The following is a 22,314-nucleotide window of genomic DNA, read 5'->3' on the forward strand; positions in this document are numbered from 1 at the left end:
AAGACCTAGGGCACTTGAGGAGGCCCATTTATTTAAAAGATAAAAGAGGCTAGACAACTCCCCTCCAGAAGGCTCCCCCGATTGGGCATTCGTGGGTCGTCGGATCTGGCTCTCGGACACGCCTGAGCCGTTGGATCTTCACGACGGTTAAATCAGTTTTCACCTCACGATCATTTTCACTGGCCAATGACGGGTGGGCTCGCGTGGCACGTTGGTTGGCTGGGTCGCCTGTTTCCGCGTGCAGGCCGTTTTGCCCAATCCCCACCACGCGCTCCGCACCCAATCCCCCGTCTCCCCAGGCCCCAGCCCCCACCGGACAAACCCTAGCCTCACCAAGCCCCACATCTTGCGCTCCTCCCTCCTCCATCCTCGTTAGCCGCCGCCGCCGTTCTGCCTCCCTCCTCTCTCCCCTACAACCACGTCGCCGGGAGGAAGCCGCCGTTCGTGGCACCATGCCGCTGCCGGGGTGTTGCGTACGCTTCGTTCCCCACAGCCCCTCCCTCATCCTCGCTCATCACCGCCGCTGCCTGCTACTCCCGGGGCGGCCGAGCGCCAACGATGCGGCAATGGCTGTTCCAGGAGGCGAGGGTGAGGGCACGGGAGTTGGGCATTGGGCACGTGGACAAGGAGAGAGGAGTTAACTTGAGGGAGGAGATGAGAGAGATGAGGGTTGGCAGCTATTGCAGGGAGAGGAGGAGGAGTCTGGAGGCAATGGACGATTTTTTTTAGGGTGGTCGGCGACCTACAGCCTACAGGCAACGGTGAGCTCTCCCTTTCCCCGACTACGCTCCTCTCTCACATCAGATCGGATCGGACCCCTGATTTCTTTTTCTGTTCGATTCAGTCCGTAGTAGCAGCAGGCGACCTGCAGCAGCTCCTTCCTACCTTCCATGGATGAGCTCTTCGGAGACGCCGTCCAGCCCGACCACGACCACGACTACCCCACGCACAAGGTCCCTTCCTGCTCCCCCACCTTCTTCCATGGATCAAGACACTACATACACTGCTGCTGCTGTTTTTCAAATGAATGAACGAAACTTCCTTCCTTATTTCTAGAGGAAGGTTGATTCATTTGTCAAATTCATTCCACCGAAGCCATCTGCTCCGCCCACCAACCCACCCAGAAAGGTAGTTACAGTGAATTGATGTTCGCACTGAGGCCGGAGGCGAGAGGCGAGGGCACGGAGGTCGGTGGCAAGTGCTCAGGAGAGAAGAGGAAGGCGGCGGCGCTGGGCGGTGGCTGTGGTTTACACGAGAGGGAGGTGACCCACCCAGAAAGGTAGTTACAGTGAATTGATGTTCATATGAACTTCAATGATGTGAACTTTTTATTAGATCTGAGTTGCAATCCTCAATTTTTTTAGGTTTGAGTAGCAATGGTCCTGCTCTACTAGCTATGACATTTTCCATGCTTTTTCTTCTAATATCATATAGCGTCCATGCTTGTGGGTTCAACTTGACGAGCTTTTTTCACCTTCCATCCTGTTTTAAGCTCTGTTGATGGATGATTTCTGCCATATTTATGGAGGGGGAGGACGCCAACTACTAGGAGAAGGATCAGTTTAGCAAGTACAGGATGTAATTCTCTTATGATTATGGGTAGATGCCTCCTTTATTTAGTTACCAGAGTTGTTCACTATTGAATATGCAAATTCAACATCCTTTATATAATGGGATCTTATGAACTCTTTTTGAAGATTGCTGAGAAGCGCAACCTTTTGATCTTTGAGAACCGCAAGTTTGCTGACATTAAAAACACATTCATTATGCAAGACGAATGGTGAGAAATGTGTTATTCCCTATCCTTCCATTCTATTTGCATATTCACGCAGTATGCTTAGTTTTTTCCTTTCAAGATGAATATTCTACACATGAGAGCAATATACTTGGTATTATTGATGCTCATATAATTCCTGGACCTGGAATTGTTGATGGCTTGAGGCTTAAAGTATGTTATGTGTTGCATACCTAATAAATATTAGCAAGCTAATGTTGCAGCTTGACAGATGTTGTGATAACTTCTCCTTTTTCTGTTTGTTAATATCCACTTCGAACTGAGCAGCCATGATCCGGATTTCCTCTATGTAGCTATGAGATGCATGCAGTTCGTTATTGTGTATCATGTGCTAAAACATTGATTATTTGACAATGAACACATGGCAATGCCTTAACTATTCAACTTGCCTAGCTCAGTATTTTAACCAATAGAGAAGTTTTTTTTGTTGCTTTCCCTTTTGTTAGATATTTTGCTTTTTGTATGTTGAGGGGAGATGGATATGGCCTCAGGACTAAACGCACAGACCACATGAAGTGATCTGATGGTAGGTAAAGTATTTTTTATTGGCAATGCTAATGTCTGGACCAGCTCAATGGTTTTAACTCTATGATGTTCAGTTTAGCATATCACATGTACAAATGCATATATACAAATTGTGGTAGGCAACTCACTATTTAGACGACGCGACTATTCTCTTGATAAGGAGAGTCCCACCATACTCATGTGAGAGTTAGGCGTGGTAGTGGGTAGTGTTTTCTCATCATCCATTATGTGTTTCTTCTGTCTAGCTCGAAGTTGCTTAGTTAGATAATGATTCGCAAATTCCAGCATTGCATGTTGCCTGACACTTTTGCATTATCATTGAATTGCAGCCTGCATTTTTGCAGCCCGCGAGGCGTGTAAATGTTGGACTATTGTTTCTCCGCTGATGCACATGTTTCGCCACAGAGACAGTACTCTGTGTGTGTGTGATCTCTGGAATTAGTTTTTATGTTTCTCTATGTTGAGTACTTTTGTAATCTCCACGGGTGTGTTTCGTATTTTCTATGTACCCTCTGTCATTCTTTTAAGTGTTTAATGTTTTCTTTTGTAGTTTTTGATATTTAGGTGCAGTCACGTTTCATTTGTCGCAGACCTGCACCCGTTAGGAAAATCATAGTTTCATTTCGATCATGTTTCTTTAAGTTGTTCAGTGTTTGTTCATTATGTAGTAGAGTAAGCAGTACATTTTGTCCATCAGTTAAATCACTCATGTCACATTCAGTTGATTGATTAGGTTTAGTTTTTGTTCCTTTCTCTTTGTTCCTTCAGTTTTTTGTTCCTTTATTTAGTCATTGTGCTTGCATCATTTGCCAGTATTTTAGTCCATCTCAATAGACCCCTATGATTCTTGATAGTTTATCTCTTTCATAGATCAGACTTTTCCACTTTGTTAGTTAGGCTAATTTATGCTTTTTTCAGTTTTTAGTCTTTACATGATTTAGTTGGACAGTGTGTTTGGTATTTCAATAGTTCAGTAGTTTCATACTTTCATTTAATTAAATAGTCTTATTTTTAGTCTCAGTACTTCAGGTTTAGTTTCCAAACAAGTACTTTTTTACTCATGTGGTTTTCGGTCTTTTGACTATATGTGGTTTTCAATCTTTTCATCTCTTGGTTTACTTGTCATTCTTAATTTATCCGCCTTACTATTCTCAGTCTTGTTTTTTATTGAGAGAGACAACCTTTTCAATACACTTCTATTTTAATTTTTCATAACAACGGCTGTTTTTTTGTTTCAACTATGCTATTAAAGTAAACCAAGTATATTAAAATAAACCAACTATATTCATATATGCCTCAGTAATTGGTATAGCCGTTTTTTATCGAGAGACAACATTTCAAAACACTTCTATCTTCATTTTTCATACCAACGAATATTTTTTGTGCTGACATGTGAGTTAATTATTTGGAAAAAATATAATCATATATGTATTGCCAACAATTTTTATGTTTAAAGCAACCAATTTTGTGAAAAGAGTGGAGAGAAAGATACATGTGCAATTTCTTGATGTTACAGCGGATGGATACTCGATCTTTAAACATAAGCACACATGAATAGGTACAAATTCGAGGAAAGGCCAATGAAATAGTTGTCTGTACACATATGTGCCAGTTTTATACCTGGTTGTCTGGTTGCATTATTTGTCCGGTTTCAATTCAGTTTGAGTAGATTGTTATCCGTGAGCGATACTTGCTACTATTTGTACCCATGCACCAATTTGCATACCTATTTTAGGCACAGAAACCAACCATGACTGAAAATCATGTATATATAATTTACTATGATTCATGGTGAGAAAATCATGATTTAATAAACGAAAGGTGGTTTGTTTTGCTAACAGTACTGAGTATAAATGTAAATCGCAGATCGTACGCTGCTGCTACGGGCTCCATGTTGTTTATGCTAGACAACACAATGGTGCTTGTGTTATCTATAGTTGAAGTCGCAGTTTAATATTCTTTGCTTTATGCTTGTGTTATATGTGGTTGAAGGGACATCCTTGTTAGTTTGCATGGTCTATGTAAGAAGGAGCAGTACAATGCTTGTCAAGTTTGTTTATATTCTGATGGCTGTTGAATTCTGGACAATGGAGACGTGAATTTGTTACGTACATAGGTACTAGGCATAGGATACTTTACTCATTGATGACATGTAGTTTTAGAGAACTTCTGAAAATTCCAATTCAGGTTTTCTGTGTTCCATTCAGGAAGAACGCACAGTCTACACTGGGGTATAAAATTATCTACTGCTTACCTTTGTGTCTCGACATATGATTGTGATGCATCGTGCTGCCAGAGGCCAACATTATCCAGTATCATAGCGATGCTAAAAATGCCTATTGGTTACTCCGCATATTCTCATCTGATTTCTCACATATAGATATTAATTTCCTTTCATGGGAGACCTTCATTACATTTCAGCGGCGGTTGCGGATGTGATTGGCGGTTGAGGGAGGGTCTCCGACTAGAGCAGCAGGAGCAAGGTGCTCGAGGAAGTTCAGGTTTGCCTCTACATCCTCTCTCTTTCCTCCACTTTGTTCTTGCATTTAGATGATACAATTTGTGATCATGTGTATGTGCATTTATGAGATCTTTGCTACTAGGCACAGAGTTTATGGTTACTGAAATTGGGTAATAGAACATGGTTGTTGTGCCTTTTTCCCTTGTTCTTTTGAAATGCAACATGACAGTAGCCAATGTCATATATCAGGGTTGTAAACCTATTAGATTTGGGACAGAGGAAAGTATGAAGATCTTCTTATTATTGCAAAGTAAAAGTTGATATTAGTGCCAACTTAGGTGATCTGGTCCGAAGGGGTATCTCAGCTTTATGAGTTGATAGTATATTTGCATCTAAGAATAAACCTTAGCTTTTAGATAGAATTTACGAGTGAAAGTATTCTGGTGTATACCATCCTTTGTGCAGGATTGTCATGGTTATTGTGTATGTCAATTTTGTTGACAAAATAGATCCAAATGATATCTTTTTCAGTGTCTTATGGTAGATATATTTGGTCTGCTGTTTCATGCATTCTTCGGCTTTATGATTAATATTCCCAGATATTTGAACAAAATTTAGCTATTAAATATACATCCCAGGAAATTTACATTATTACAGTGGGGCACTCCTTTGCACGGTTTTCAGTATAAGAGATTTAACCTTTTTTGCAGTATCATTCTCCCTGACGAATTACATGTAGGTTGTTGTTCTAATTACAAGCATGCTTTCAGCTCATGGTTCTTATATTTTTGTATTTTCCATAGGACAATTTTCTGGATTAATATCTATACTGGAGATCTAGGAGTCCACCCGAATTCAGTCTCCAAGAAGCCGTTCATCCAGGATCCACCAAAATTCAAATGATATGTGAAAAGCGTGTGCTAGATGTGGCCCCTATTCAGCGTTTTGATCTGTCCACTCAGGTGCTTTTGTCTAGGTGGTAACACAACAAGCTGCTTATCTTATAGAAACTTATTATACGTACAGTCCTATGTTCGTTCTGCTTGCATGTTAGAGAAAGAGCTTCTGCCCCTATGTAAGTAATCCTATGGGAATTAGCAACGTTGGCTGTACTTTCAAGCGGGTTGAATCCAATGCAAGTTTTTGGAGCAGTTGGGTTCCAGAACAAACGACTAGGTATTCCCAAAGAGGTCATTCCACTGGTGGCTAGCATATCTTACATGTCGGGACAAGTAAGATGACAGATCATTTCTCAAATAATATGCCAAGCCAGCTTTACTCTCTCATCATCCCAAGAAATATATGCATGCACAAATTTTTCATCATGATAACCATCATTTCAAACTTGCTAAAAAAATACAACCATGCCAACTTTACTACCTCGTCATAGTGGCCATTTTTTTCAGATTGAACATATTCATATTATGCAAAATTTCCCTTTTCCTAGACTATGGTTTAGTTCAAGATTCTTGCAGCATGAAACTATTTTCATCGACAACATGTCTTCAGCAGGTCTCTGCCCCATTTGGCGCAACGGGTCAACTAGTTGGTGGAATATACAAGCCAAGTTCTATAATGAAAAATTCCCACTAGTATATGAAAGTGATAACACGAGAGACTCTCTACTATGAAGATCATGGTGCTACTTTGAAGCACAAGTGTGGTAAAAGGATAGTAACATTGTCCCTTCTCTCTTTTTCTCTTATTTTTTGAGCCTTTTGTTATGGCCTTTCTCTTTTTTTGGGCCTTCTTTTTTTATGGCCTTTTTTTATTCCTCACTTGGGACAATGCTCTAATAATGATGATCATCACACTTCTATTTATTTACAACTCAATGATTACAACTCGATACTAGAACAAAGATGACTATATGAATGCCTCCGGCGGTGTACCGGGATATGCAATGAACCAAGAATGACATGTATGAAAGAATTATGAACGGTGGTTTTGTTACAAATACCATGTCAACTACATGATCATGCTAAGCAGTATGACAATGATGAATGTGTCATGATGAACGGAATGATGGAAAGTTGTTGCATGGCAATATATCTCGGAATGGCTATGGAAATGCCATAATAGGTAGGTATGGTGGCTGTTTTGAGGAAGATATAAGGAGGTTTATGTGTGAAAGAGCGTATCATATCACGGGGTTTGGATGCATCGGCGAAGTTTGCACCGACTCTTAATGTGAGAAAGGGCAATGCACGGTACCGAAGAGGCTAGCAAGGATGGAAGGGTGAGAGTGCGTATAATCCATGGACTCAACATTAGTCATAAAGAACTCACATACTTATTGTAAAAATCTACAAGACATCAAAAGACCATCGCTCGTCCCCGACCGCCACTCATAAGGAAGACAATCAAATAACACCTCATGTTTCAAATTTGTTGCATAATGTTTACCATACGTGCATGCTTCGGGACTTGCAAACCTTAACACAAGTATTTCTCAATTTCACAACTACTCAACTAGCATGACTTTGATATTATTACCTCCATATCTCAAAACAATCATCAAGCATCAAACTTTTCTTAGTATTCAACACACTCATACGAAAGTCTTATTATTAATCTTGCATACCAAGCATATTAGGATTTTAAGCAAATTACCATGCTATTAAGACTCTCAAAATAATGTAAGTGAAGCATGAGAGAACAATAGTTTTTATAAAACAAATCCATCACCGTGCTCTAAAAGATATAAGTGAAGCACCAAAGCAAAACTATAAAGCTCAAAAGATATAAGTGAAGCACATAGAGTATTCTATCAAATTATAAATCATGTATGGCTCTCTCAAAAGGTGTGTACAGCAAGGATGATTGTGGTAAACTAGTAAGCAAAGACTCATATCATAAAAGACGCTCCAAGCAAAACACATATCATATGGTGAATAAAAATATAGCTTCAAGTAAAGTTACCGATAGAAGTAGACGAAAAAGGGGATGCCTTCCGGGGCATCCCCAAGCTTTGGCTTTTATGTGTCCTTAGATTATCTTGGGGGTGCCATGGGCATACCCAAGCTTAGACTCTTGCCACTCCTTGTTCCATAATCCATCAAATCCTTACCCAAAACTTGAAAACTTCACAACACAAAACTTAAAGTAGAAAACTCGTGAGCTCCGTTAGCGAAAGAAAACAAAAGACCACTTCAAGGTACTGTGATGAACTCATTATTTATTTGTATTGGTGTTAAACCTACTGTATTCCAACTTCTCTATGGATTATAAACTATTTTACTAGCCATAGATTCATCAAAATAAGCAAACAACACACGAAAAACAGAATCTGTCAAAAAGAGAACAGTCTGTAGTAATCTGTAGCTAGCGCAAGATCTGGAACCCCAAAAATTCTAAAATAAATTTCTGGACGTGAGGAATTTATCTGTTAATCATCTGCAAAAAGAATTAACTAAATATCACTTTCCAAATAAAAATGACAGCAGTTCTCGTGAGCTTTAAAGTTTCTGTTTTTTACAGCAAGTTCAACAAGACTTTCCCCAAGTCTTCCCAACGGTTCTACTTGGCACAAACACTAATTAAACACAAAAAACACAACCAAAACAGAGTCTAAGTAATTTATTTATTAATAAACAGGAGCAAAAATCAAGGAATAAAAATAAAATTGGGTTGCCTCCCAACAAGCGCTATCGTTTAACGCCCCTAACTAGGCATAACAATCAAGAATAGATATAGGTATTGCCATCTTTGGTAGGCAATCCATAAGTGGATCTCATGATAGATTCATATGGTAATTTTATTTTGTTTCTAGGATAGTGTTCCATGCCCTTTTTTAATGTAAATTGAAATCTAATATTCCCTTCCTTCATATCAATAATTGCACCAACCGTTCTAAGGAAAGGTCTACCAAGAATAATAGGGCAAGAAGGATTGCAATCTATATCAAGAACGATAAAATCTATGGGCACATAATTCCTATTTGCAACAATAAGAACATCATTAATTCTTTTCATAGGTTTCTTAATAGTGGAATCCGCAAGATGCAAGTTTAGAGAGAAATCATCAAAATCACGGAAATCTAGTAAATCACACAAAGTTTTGGGAATAGTAGAGACACTAGCACCCAAATCACACAAAGCATAAAACTCATAATTTTTAATTTTAATCTTAATAGTTGGTTTCCACTCATCATAAAGTTTTCTAGGGATAGAAACTTCCAATTCAAGTTTTTCTTCATAAGATTGCATCAAGGCATCAACGATATGTTTAGTAAACGCTTTATTTTGACTATAAGCGTGAGGAGATTTTAGCACGGATTGCAACAAGGAAATACAATCAATCAAAGAGCAATTTTCATAGTTAAATTCCTTGAAATCCATAATAATGGGTTTAGCAACATCTAGGGTTTTAATTTCTTCAATCCCACTTTTATCAAATTTAGCATCAAGATCAACAAATTCCGGATTCTTAGAATGCCTTCTAGGTAAAGGTGGATCATATTCAGTCCCATCATTATCAAGATTCATATTGCAAAACAAAGATTTAATAGGGGACACATCAATAACTTTTAGATCTTCATCATTATTTTCATAGGAATCCGGTTTAGCGGCCATCTTATTAACTAAGGTAGCTTGCATATCCGAAATTTCAGCATTTAATTTTTCAAGATGGGCAATTTGGGACCTTATACCATCAAATTCTTTAGACATATCATCGAGCTCTTTATTCATATAATTCATGAAACTTTTTTGTTCCTTAAGATCATTTCTAAAGAAATTATTATGCTCAAATTGCAAAACCATAAACTTCCTGACGTAGTTTTCGATCTGCTCTAACCTTTTAAGGTGAAGATCACAAAATCTAGGTAGAGCCATCGCGACAGACAAGCAAACTAACACACGAGCAAACAAAAAGCAAACGGGCAAAAAGGCAAACGGAGAAAGAGAGGGAGGAAGAGAGAGAGAGAGGGCGAATAAAATGGCAAGGGTGAATTGGGGGGAGAGGAAAACGAGAGGCAAATGGCAAATAATGTAATGCGGGAGATAGGGATTGTGATGGGTACTTGGTATGTTGACTTTTGCGCAAACTCCCCGGCAACGGCGCCAGAAATTCTTCTTGCTACCTCTTGAGCACTGCCTTGGATTTCCCCGAAGAGGAAGGGATGATGCAGCAAAGTAGCGTAAGTATTTCCCTCAGTTTTTGAGAACCAAGGTATCAATCCAGTAGGAGGCTACGCTCGAGTCCCTCGTACCTACACAAAAACAATAGCTCAACGCAACCAATGCACTTAGGGGTTGTCAATCCCTTCACGGTCACTTACGAAAGTGAGATCTGATAGAGATGATAAATAATATTTTTGGTATTTTTGGTATACAGATGCAAAGTAAATAAAGTAAAAGCAAAGCAATAATAAAGTGATGGAGATTGATATGATGAGCAAGAGACCCGGGGGCTATAGGTTTCACTAGTGGCTTCTCTCAAGAGCATAAGTATTCTACGGCGGGTGAACAAATTACTGTTGAGCAATTGACAGAATTGAGCATGGTTATGAGAATATATAGGTATGATCATGTATATAGGCATCACGTCCGAGACAAGTAGACCGAAACGATTCTGCATCTACTACTATTACTCCACTCATCGACCACTATCCAGCATGCATCTAGAGTATTAAGTTAAAAAATAGAGTAACACCTTAAGCAAGATGACACGATGTAGAGGGATAGTTTCATGCAATATGATAAAAAACCATCTTGTTATCCTCGATGGCAACAATACAATACGTGCCTTGCTGCCTCTTCTGTCACTAGGAAAGGACACCGCAAGATTGAACCCAAAGCTAAGCACTTCTCCCGTGGCAAGAACAACCAATCTAGTAGGCCAAACCAAACTGATAATTCGAAGAGACTTGCAAAGATAACCAATCATACATAAAAGAATTCAGAGAAGATTCAAATATTATTCATAGATAGACTTAATCATAAACTCACAATTCATCGGTCTCAACAAACACACCGCAAAAAGAATATTACATCGAATAGATCTCCACAAGAGAGGGGGAGAACATTGTATTGAGATCCAAAAAGAGAGAAGAAGCCATCTAGCTACTAGCTATGGACCCGTAGGTCTGAAGTAAACTACTCACACTTCATCGGAGGGGCTTGGATGATGATGTAGAAGCCCTCCGTGATTGATGCCCCCTCTGGCGGAGCTCCGGAACAGGCCCCAAGATGGGATCTCGTGGATACAGAAAGTTGCGGCGGTGGAATTAGGTTTTTGGCTCTGTCTCCGATCGTTTGGGGGTACGTGGATATATATAGGAGGAAGAAGTACGTCGGTGGAGCTTTGAGGGGCCCACGAGGCAGGGGGCGTGCCCTAGGGGGGCGCCCCCTACCCTCGTGACCACCTCATGGCTTTCTTGACGGAGGGTCCAAGTCTCCTGGATCTTATCTGATGAGAAAATCACGTTTCCGAAGGTTTCATTCCGTTTGGACTCCGTTTGATATTCCTTTTCTTCGAAACCCTAAAACAGGCAAAAATAGCAATTCTGGGCTGGGCCTCCGGTTAATAGGTTAGTCCCAAAAATAATATAAAAGTGGATAATAAAGCCCAATAATGTTTAAAACAATAGATAATATAGCATGGAGTAATAAAAAATTATAGATACGTTGGAGACGTATCAGCTATCATATTTGCTAACCCTAGAAAGAGGGGGAAGATGGTCTATTTATAGTCTAAGCCACGAAGTGGTGGGGGGGGAGGGATACATGGGCCTCTGGATCGACTCTGCGCGCAGGCGGGTGCCGGATGTCCGGCTTTTCACGAGACGCCAGATGTCCGGCCATTTTATGGCCATAGTTGTTGTACTACTCTACCGGATTTCTGGGGGAAGGTTCGGATGTTCGGGCGTTGGTGAGGTGCGGGATGTCTGTGATCGCACCGGATGTCCGACCGCTGATGCCTTCGGTCGTTTGTTGGTGCAGCACCTGCGTGGCTGCATAGGTGCCGGATGTTTGGCCCTTGGCCCGATTGTACGGCTGCCGTAGCTTCAGTAGCTCTGCCTTCTTCCGTCATTGCTTCCATGCTTCCCTCGTGGATGGCGTAGTTGTACACTTGCACTCGCACTCCTCCTTGTCGTGTGTGGTGTTCCGACAATACCTATGTATGCACATAAGTGGAGTGTCAAGTAGTATACCATCCTCAAAGGGGTCAAGTGAACACGTGTAAAGGAGAAGATTCACCTTTGTGCATGTGAAGTAGATGTCGCACGTGTCACTTCATGAACGGGCTCTTGACATGGTGATGTCCGTAGGATGCTCCGCATCATTGATACGGCTTGAACTACGTCGGTATTTCCCCAAAGAGGAAGGGATGATGCAGCACAACTACAGTAGGTATCTCCCTCAGTGATGAGACCAAGGTTATCGAACCAGTAGGAGAACCACACAACACCACATAAACATCTCCTGCACACAAAGAACAAATACTTGCAACCCGACATAAGAGAGGGGTTATCAATCCCTCACGGGTAAAAAGATAGGTAAAATTGTAGTAGATTGGATAAATAGATCTCGCGGGAACGTGAGATAAAATAAATAAATAAAAATTGCAGCAAGGTATTTTTGTATTTTTGGTTTAATAGATATGAAAATAAAAGCAAATAAAATAGATCGCGAAGGCAAGTGTAATAAAGAAGAGACTCGAGGGCCGTAGGTTTCACTAGTGGCTTCTCTCAAGAAAAATAGCATAGGGTGGGTAAAGAAATTACCGTTGGGCAATTGATAGAACTTCAAATAATCATGACGATATCCAGGCAATGATCATTATATAGGCATCACGTCTAAGACTAGTAGACTGACTCCTGCCTGCATCCACTACTATTACTCCACACATCGACCGCTATCCAGCATGCATCTAGTGTATTAAATTATGGAGAAACGGAGTAATGCAATAAGAACGATGACATGATGTAGACAAGATCTATTTATGTAGAAATAGACCCCATCTTGTTATCCTTAATTAATAGCAATCATACATATGTGTCGGTTCCCCTTCTGTCACTGGGATCAAGCACCGTAAGATTGAACCCATCATAAAGAACCTCTTCCCATGGCAAGAAAAATTGATCTAGTTGGCCTAACTAAACCAAAGATTCGAAGAAGAAATACGAGGCTATAAGTAATCATGCATATAAGAGATCAAAATACTCAAATAACTTTCATGGATAAAAACATAGATTTGATCATAAACTCAACGTTCATCGGATCCCAACAAACACACAGCAAAAAGAGTTACATCAAATAGATCTCCAAGAGACCATTGCATTGAGAATCAAAAGAGAGAGGAAGCCATCTAGTTACTAACTACGGACCTGTAGGTCTACAATGAACTACTCACACATCATCGGAGAGGCACCAATGAGGATGATGAACCCCTCTGTGATGGTGTCTAGATTGGATTTGGTGGTTCTGGAACTTGCGGCGGCTGGAATTGATTTTCATCGACTCCCCTAGGGTTTCTATAATATTGGGGGTATTTATAGAGCAAAGAGGCGGTGCGGGAGGCCACCGAGGTGGGCATGCCTGGGCCCCCAAGCGCGCCCTGGTGGGTTGTGCTACTCTCGGAGCCCCCCTCAGGTACTTTCTTGGCCCAACAGGTGTCTTTCGGTCCAGAAAAAATCACCAAAAAGTTTCGCTATGTTTGGACTCCGTTTGGTATTGATTTTCTGTGAAGTAAAAAACAAGCAAAAAATAGCAACTCGCACTGGGCACTATGTTGATAGGTTAGTCCCAAAAAATGATATAAAGTTGCTATAAAATGTTTGTAAAACATCCAAGAATGATAATCTAACAACATGGAACAATAAAAAATTATAGATACGTTGGAGACGTATCAGCATCCCCAAGCTTAATTCCTGCTCATCCTTGAGTAGGTAAATGATAAAAACAGAATTTTTGATGTGGAATGCTGCCTAACATGTTCATCACATATTCTTTCCTTTTTAGCATGGACATTTGGACTTTTATATGATTCAAAGCAACAATCTAGTTTGGACATGAATATTTCAATACTCAAGCATATCAACAAGCAATCATGTCTTTCAAAATATCAAAACTAAAGCAAGTTATCCCTAGCCCATTATGCTCAATCATTGATCCATTCATGAAACACACTCGCATATTAGCTACACCCAATGCTCAAGTACGATCGTAGTGCCCCTTAGTTGGTGCTTTATAAGAGAAGATAGAGACTCAAATAAAAATAAAAATTGCATAAAGTAAATAGAAAGGCCCTTCACGGAGGAAAGTAGGGATTTGTAGAGGTGCCAAAGTTCAAAGCAAAAATGATAGAGATAAAACATTTTGGGTGGCATGCTTTTCCTGTCAACGAAAACGATCGAGTAGTTCCCAATACTTTCCATGCTAGATATATCATAGGCGGTTCCCAACTGAAAATAAAGTTTATTCATTTTTCCACCATACTTTCACTTTCCATGGCTAACTGTATCCACGGGTGCCTTCCATACCAACACTTTCCAAGGAATTTATTATTTGACAACCTAAAGTAAATTCATTTTTCATTTCGAGACTGGGCATCCCTAATACCTTTGCCGTACTCTCGTGCAATGATAAGTGAATAAACACTCATCTTGAGAAAAACACATCTAGCATGGAAATATATCAGCCACCCCCTACCATTTCATGAGCGGTACGAGCACACAAAAGAGAAATTTATTTTGAAGATTAGAGATGGCACATACAAATTTGCTTAGAACGGCAAAAGAATACCGCATATAGGTAGGTATAGTGGACTCATATGGCAAAACTGGTTTAAAGGATTTTGGATGCACAAGTAGTGATCATACTTAGTGCAAAATGAAGGCTAGCAAAAGATTGAGAAGCATCCAACCAAGAAACGAAAAATCTCATAAGCGAGCATTAAGCATAACTAACACTGAATAATGCACCACAAGTAGGATGTAATTTCATTGCATAACTATTGACTTTCGTGCTTGCATAGGGAATCACAAACCTTAACACCAATATTCTTACTAAAGCATAATTACTCATCAACATGGCTCCCATATTATATCATCATATCGCAGAACTATTACAAGGAATCAAGTTTATTTTGTCCAATCATCTTCATGAAAGTTCTTATTATATCCCTCTTGAATATCTATCACTTTGGGACTAGTTTCATATGTTGCTTTGATAGCTCAAACAAATCTACGTGAAGAACATGAGCATAAAAAGTTTCTTCTCTGAAAATAATTTAAGTGAAGCATGAGAGAATTTCTTAAAAAATTACTAACTCTCAAATAAATCTAAGTGAAGCATGAGAGCATTTCTTCAAAAATACTAAAGCACACCGTGCTCAAAAAGATATAAGTGATGCACTAGAGCAATTCCATAGCTCATAAAGATTTAAGTGAAGCATAGAGAGCAATTCTAACAAGTCATAGCATAATTTTGGCTCTCTCAAATAGGTGTGTCCGGCAAGGATTCATGACACAAAATAAAAAAGCAAAACAAGCAAAGACTCATATCATACAAGACGCTCCAAGGAAAACTCATGATATGTGATGAATAAAAATATGGCTCCAAGTAAAATACCGATGGTCGTTAGAAGAAAGAGGGGATGCCACTCGGGCATCCCCAAGCTTAGTTGCTTGCTTCTCCTTTGATAATAGCTTGGGCATACCCAAGCTTAGGATCTTCTTACTCCTTATTCCTTCATCCATCGTGATCTCACCCAAAACTTGAAAACTTCAATCACACAAAACTCAACAAAACCTTCGTGAGATCCGTTAGTATAAGAAACCAAAGCACTACTATAAGTACTATTGAAAACCCATTCATATTTTATTTTTGCATTATATCTAATGTATTCCAACTTTTCTATGGCAAAAACTCTTCAAAGGAAACCATAGAATCATCAAAACAAGCACACAACGCAAAGAAAACAGAATCGATCAAAAATAGAACAGTTTGTAGCAATCTGAATATTTCAAATACTTCTATAACTCCAAAAATTCTGAAAACTTAGGAAAACATGAGAAAGTTGTATATAATCTTCTGCAAAATGAATCAGTATTTTATCGCTCTTCTGTAAAAAATGATAATTATTTTCGTGAGCGAAAAAGTTTTGGTTTTCCAGCAAGATCAAATCAACTATCACCCAACATGATCCCAAAGGCTTTGCTTGGCACAAACACTAACTAAAACACAAAACACAATCATAACAGTAGCATAATTAGGCAAATACTCAAGAATAGAAAGAAAAAGACAAAAATAAATTTTAATCATTGGGTTACCTCCCAACAAGCGCTATCGTTTTATGCCCCTAACTAGGCATAAGATTTCAATGATGCTCGCATGAAAGATAGTAATTGAAACACGAAGAGAGCATCATGTAGCATGTGAAAACACATTTAAGTCCAACATACTTCCTATGCATAGGAATTTTATAAGCAAACAAATTATCAGAACAAGCAAAGACCAGCATATGCAAGGAAGAAGAATAAAACATTGACAATCTCAACATGAAGAGAGGTAATTTAGTAGCATGAAAATTTATACAACCATATTTCTGTAGCGACCGACCTCAAACGGTCAAGTCTCTATGCTTCAGTGTCATCCCTGGATCGGTAATGCTGACACACACAGTACTCGAAGGATTAATAACAGAGTAGCAATCACACACTTATTACATCGGATGTCTCAAAAGAGAACTCATTACAATAAATATGGCTTAAGGCCATCTAATACGATAACAGCGGAAGGCTTGGAAGATAAAGCAAGTCCATCAACTCCAATGGCATAGCTGAGCTGCACGACAATGACCTAACGAACCTTACTCCTCGGCTGAAAAGTCTGCAACATAATACGTTGCAGCCCGAAAACGGGTCAGCACATGTAATATGCTGGCAAAGTAACACAGTAGAGCAAGAACAGAATAATGCTAAGACTATATGCATATATGGCTGGTGGAAAGCTCTATGGTTACAGTTTTTTGCGAAAAGCCAATTTTTCCCTACAACAAAGGAATAGATTTTAAATTTTACTATCATGGTAGTTGAAACATCATTGAGAAGGTTCCTCCAACTCAATCCCAATTAAAGTGATTAACAACCCAACAATATTATTTAAGAGTGATGAGATACTTAAGATACTCCAAGTACTAGATACTCAAGATTTTCCATGACCGGGGACACGGCTAATCATGATTAGTTTGTACACTCTGCAGAGGTTTGCGCACTTTTACCCACAAGACTCGATCGCCTCCGTTGAATTTCTCGCACTACATGGTGTTTGAGAAACGGATGACCGAGACACAGTCTTTCAGAAACATTAACTCCCTACTCCGGGTAGACCATACCAAACCTACAAACCCACTACCTGTTGATCTACCTCTTCAAGAGCTTCACGTAACTTACTCAACTATGCTAGATCCCATAATAGCTTGTGGCTGCACACGGAAGTTTCTAGCATGAATAATATCAGTTCCCTTTGAGCCTGGGTGGCGGTCCATAGGAAGATCACACGGGTACTCCGGGATTTCCAAAAAAATACAGGCAACACTGGGTACTCCGGGTGCCTCAATCCACCCAGATGTAAATTTAAGTTGCCACCTTAAGTTGAACCATTATTAACAATCTCACATCTGTCATGGATTTCACTCACCCAAACCATGTCTACAAGCATAGCATAGCAGTATAAGCAAAGCGTAGAAGTAACTCCCAAGGGTTTGAATGTAACAGGGTAATAGGTTCTACCTCATCAACTACTTCCCAACCCACAAGTTAATGTCACATCCTAAACATGCAATGTTTGAGGATTGGAACCAATGCATAAAAACTGGGTGATAAAGGGATATGATCAAAGTGTTACTTGCCTTGCTGACGATCCGCGTAACCTAGAGACTCCAAATAACACGCCTCGCACTCCGGGAATTCTATCGCAAACAAACAATAGCATACATAATCAACTAACAAGAAGCACGGTTAAAACCCAAATGAGAAGGTCTAACAGGAAAGTTCAACTTAAGAACTCTGGTTTGCAAAAGGAATCAAACCGAACGGAGCAACGAAACTCAAACGGCGAAAGAAACAGGATCCGTTTACTAATCTGGACCTAGGTCAAATTTTACAGTACCAAAATCTTGTTCAAGTTGGTTAAGCGGAAAGAGGGTCTCGAGACGAAGATCTAGGCGCTTGAATCGCCTGATTCCGACTAACAAGCGAAAAGAAAAACTAAAACGAAAATCGGATCAGAAATCGCGATCAGAAATAATCGCGGATTAATCCGATTAAAAGAAAACGGACGAACAGACTAACGAACGAGCGTTCGTTAGCTGTAACTAATGGGCGAAAACCGTTCGTTAAAACGAAAGTACGGACGAATGTCCGCAAAATAGAAGTACGGACAGGTGTGGGTGGTCCTTGCGGAGATCATCCTCTCGTTCCCAGGTGGCTTCATACTCGGTATGGTGGCTCCACTAAACTTTGCAGAACTTGATAACCTTGTTGCGGGTGACTCGGCTGGCAAACTCCAAAATCTTGACTGGCTTTTCCTCATAAGTCAAATCACTGTCCAATTGAATCGCCTCCAAGGGTACTGTATCTCTCAACGGTATATCGGCCATCTCTGCATGACACTTCTTTAACTGCGAAACGTGGAACACATCATGAACTCCTGACAGTCCTTCAGGTAACTCCAACTTGTATGCAACTTCCCCCATCCGTTCTAAAACACGATACGGTCCTACAAATCTCGGGGCTAACTTTCCCTTAACTCCAAAATGTTTTACTCCTCGCAAGGGTGATACTCGCAGATATGCCCTGTCTCCAGTTTCATAGGTTACCTCCTTGCGTTTCGAGTCTGCATAACTCTTCTGCCTGGACTGAGCAATTTTTAGTCTATCACGAATCAGCTTAACCTTCTCTTCAAACTCCTTGATCAAGTCTGGTCCAAACAACCGTCGGTCTCCTATATCATCCCACATTAACGGTGTTCTGCACCTCCGTCCGTACAGGGCTTCGAACGGTGCCATCTTCAAACTGGCTTGGTAGCTATTGTTGTATGAGAACTCTGCATAAGGCAAATTGTCATCCCAACTAGATACATAATCTAGCGCACAGGCTCTCAACATGTCCTCCAGAATCTGATTGACTCTCTCGGTCTGTCCATCCGTCTGCGGGTGAAATGCTGTACTAAACTCCAATATTGTTCCCAAAGTTTGGTGCAGCTGATGCCAAAACTTTGAAGAACTGTGTTCCTCTATCTGATACGATGGTCCTCGGAACTCCATGCAGACATACAATCCTGGTCATATATATCTTGGCCAACCTCGCACTGGTATAAGTTGTTTTCACTAGGATAAAGTGAGCCACTTTGGTCAAGCGATCAACTACTACCCATATGGAATCATATCCTGATTTGGTCCTGGGCAATCCGGTGATGAAATCCATGCCAAGTTTATCTCACTTCCATTCAGGTATCGACATAGGCTGTAACTATCCTGCCGGCTTTTGATGCTCTGCCTTCACTCTCTGACATACATCACATACGGCTACATACTCGGCAATATCCTTCTTCATACCTGTCCACCAGAAACGTTCTTTCAAATCCAGATACATCTTGGTGTTTCCGGGGTGTATCGAGTATGGTGAGTCATGAGCCTCCTGTAGTATTAACTTCCTAATCTCTGTGTTATTGGGCACGTATATCTGGTCCTCAAACCATAAGGTATCGTGCTCATCCTCACAAAAACCTTTGGCCTTTCCTTTACTCATCTTCTCCTTTATCTCGGCAATCTCTTTATCATCCTTCCGAGCCTCTCGAATCTTGCCCAACAATGTAGACTGAACCTCCATTGTTGCAACAAAACCTCTTGGGACAATCTCTAATCGAAGTTCCATAATATCCTCTGCTAACTCCTTTGGCACTCCCTTACTCGCAAGGATATTAGCATAACTCTTCCGGCTCAAAGCGTCTGCTACGACATTGGCCTTTCCTGGATGATAGTGCAGCTTCATGTCATAATCCTTTATAAGCTCCAACCATCTCCTCTGCCTAAGGTTCAGCTCCTTCTGTGTGAAGATGTACTTCAAACTCTTATGATCCGTGTACACATCACAACGGTTTCCAATAAGGTAATGTCTCCAAGTCTTCAACGCATGCACTACGGCTGCTAGCTCCAAATCATGCATGTCATAATTCAACTCGTGAGGTTTTAGTTGTCGCGAGGCATACGAAACAACTCTTCCGTCCTGCATGAGCACACATCCAAGTCCTAAGCGAGAGGCATCGCAATACACTTGGAAGTCCTTATGTATATCTGGCAGTGTCAGCACTGGGGCTGTAGTCAAACGTTTCTCAACTCCTGGAACTTGCCTCGCAATCTTCTGTCCATTTAAACTTGGTATACTTCTTCAATAGTTCAGTCATTGGTTTTGCAATCTTGGAAAAATTCTCAATGAATCTCCGATAGTACCCTGCGAGCCCAAGAAAACTATGGATCTCGCTAACTGAAGTGGGTGCCAACCATTCAGTGACTGACTGAACCTTGCTGGGGTCTACTGCTATACCTTCTCCTGATATAACTGTTGGAAATATGCCCTAGAGGCAATAATAAAAGTATTATTATTATATTTCTTTGTTCATGATAATTGTCTTTATTCATGCTATAACTGTATTATCCGGAAATCGTAATACACGTGTGAATACATAGACCATAATATGTCCCTAGTAAGCCTCTAGTTGACTAGCTCGTTGATCAACAGATAGTCATGGTTTCCTGGCTATGGACATTGGATGTCATTGATAACGGGATCACATCATTAGGAGAATGATGTGATGGACAAGACCTAATCCTAAGCATAGCACAAGATCGTGTAGTTCGTTTGCTAGAGCTTTTCCAATGTCAAGTATCTTTTCCTTTGACCATGAGATCGTGTAACTCCCGGATACCGTAAGAGTGCTTTGGGTGTATCAAACGTCACAACGTAACTGGGTGACTATAAAGGTGCACTACAGGTATTTCCGAAAGTGTCTGTTGGGTTGACACGGATCGAGACTGGGATTTGTCACTCCATGTAACGGAGAGGTATCACTGGGCCCACTCGATAATGCATCATCATTATGAGCTCAAGGTGACCAAGTGGTTGATCACGGGATCATGCATTACGGTACGAGTAAAGTGACTTGCCGGTAACGAGACTGAACAAGGTATTGGGATACCGATGATCGAGTCTCGGGCAAGTAACATACCGATTGACAAAGGGAATTGTATACGGGGTTGTTTAATCCTCGACATCGTGGTTCATCCGATGAGATCATCGTGGAGCATGTGGGAGCCAACATGGGTATCCAGATCCCGCTGTTGGTTATTGACCGGAGAGTCGTCCCGGTCATGTCTGCATGTCTCCCAAACCCGTAGGGTCTACACACTTAAGGTTCGGTGATGCTAGGGTTGTGAAGATATGTATATGCAGTAACCCGAATGTTTTTCGGAGTCCCGGATGAGATCCCGGACGTCAGAGGAGTTCCGGAATGGTCCGGAGGTAAAGAATTATATATAGGAAGTGCAGTTTCGGCCATCGGGACAAGTTTCGGGGTCATAGGTATTGTACCGGGACCACCGGAAGGGTCCCGGGGGCCCACCGGGTGGGGCCACCTGTCCCGGGGGGCCACATGGGCTGTAGGGGGTGCGCCTTGGCCTAGATGGGCCAAGGGCACCAGCCCCAAAAGCCCATGCGCCTAGGGTTCCACTTAAGGGAAGAGTCCCAATGGTGGAAGGCACCTCTAGGTGCCTTGGGGGGGAGGGAAACCTCCCCTTGGCTGCCGCACCTAGGAGATTGGATCTCCTAGGCTGGCGCACCCCCCCTTGGCCCTCCTATATATAGTTGAGGAGAGGGAGGACTTCATACCTCAGCCTTTGGTGCTTCCCTCTCCCCTGTTACATCTCTCCCTCGTAGTACACGGCGAAGCCCTGCTACTGTGACGCCCTGCATCCACCACCACGCCGTCGTGCTGCTGGATCTTCATCAACCTCTCCTCCCCCCTTGCTGGATCAAGAAAGGAGGAGACGTCATCCGTTCCGTACGTGTGTTGAACGCGGAGGTACCGTCCGTTCGGTGCTAGGATCTCCGGTGATTTGAATCACGTCGTGTTCGACTACATCAACCCCGTTCTTTGAACGCTTCCGCTCGCGATCTACAAAGGTATGTAGATGCATCTAATCACTCGTTGCTAGATGAACTCCTAGATGGATCTTGGTGAAACGAGTAGGAATTTTTTTGTTTTTGCTACGTTCCCCCTACAATAGCATGTCCAAGGAATCCGACTTCCTTCAACCAAAACTCGCATTTGCTGAACTTGGCATACAACTGGTGTTCCCTGAGTTTCTCGTGAACTAAACGCAAATGCTCCTTATGCTCTTCTTCATTCTTCGAGTATACCATAATATCATCAATAAACACCACAACAAACTTGTCCAAATATTCCATGAACACCTTGTTCATCATGCTCATGAAATAGGCAGGGGCGTTAGTCAGTCCAAACGACAT

At 41.1% G+C, this 22,314-nt stretch overlaps 1 long non-coding RNA gene across 4 annotated transcripts; it reads left to right on the forward strand.

Annotated features, from left to right (window-relative positions):
* Positions 1–800: 800 nt before the first annotated feature.
* On the forward strand, positions 801–6,373 carry LOC125508406. Of its 4 annotated transcripts, XR_007283421.1 has the most exons (5): positions 807–953; positions 1,057–1,279; positions 1,493–1,599; positions 1,698–4,821; positions 5,585–6,373. It is a non-coding gene; the product is annotated as an uncharacterized LOC125508406 (long non-coding RNA). The 4 variants fall into 4 exon arrangements; XR_007283420.1 differs by having other exon boundaries at positions 801–953; positions 1,493–4,821; XR_007283423.1 differs by lacking the exon at positions 807–953 and having other exon boundaries at positions 1,115–1,128; positions 5,585–6,371.
* Positions 6,374–22,314: the final 15,941 nt, after the last annotated feature.

This window comes from Triticum urartu, chromosome 5 (assembly GCF_003073215.2).
Source record: "Triticum urartu cultivar G1812 chromosome 5, Tu2.1, whole genome shotgun sequence".
Classification (NCBI taxonomy): Eukaryota; Viridiplantae; Streptophyta; class Magnoliopsida; order Poales; family Poaceae; genus Triticum; species Triticum urartu.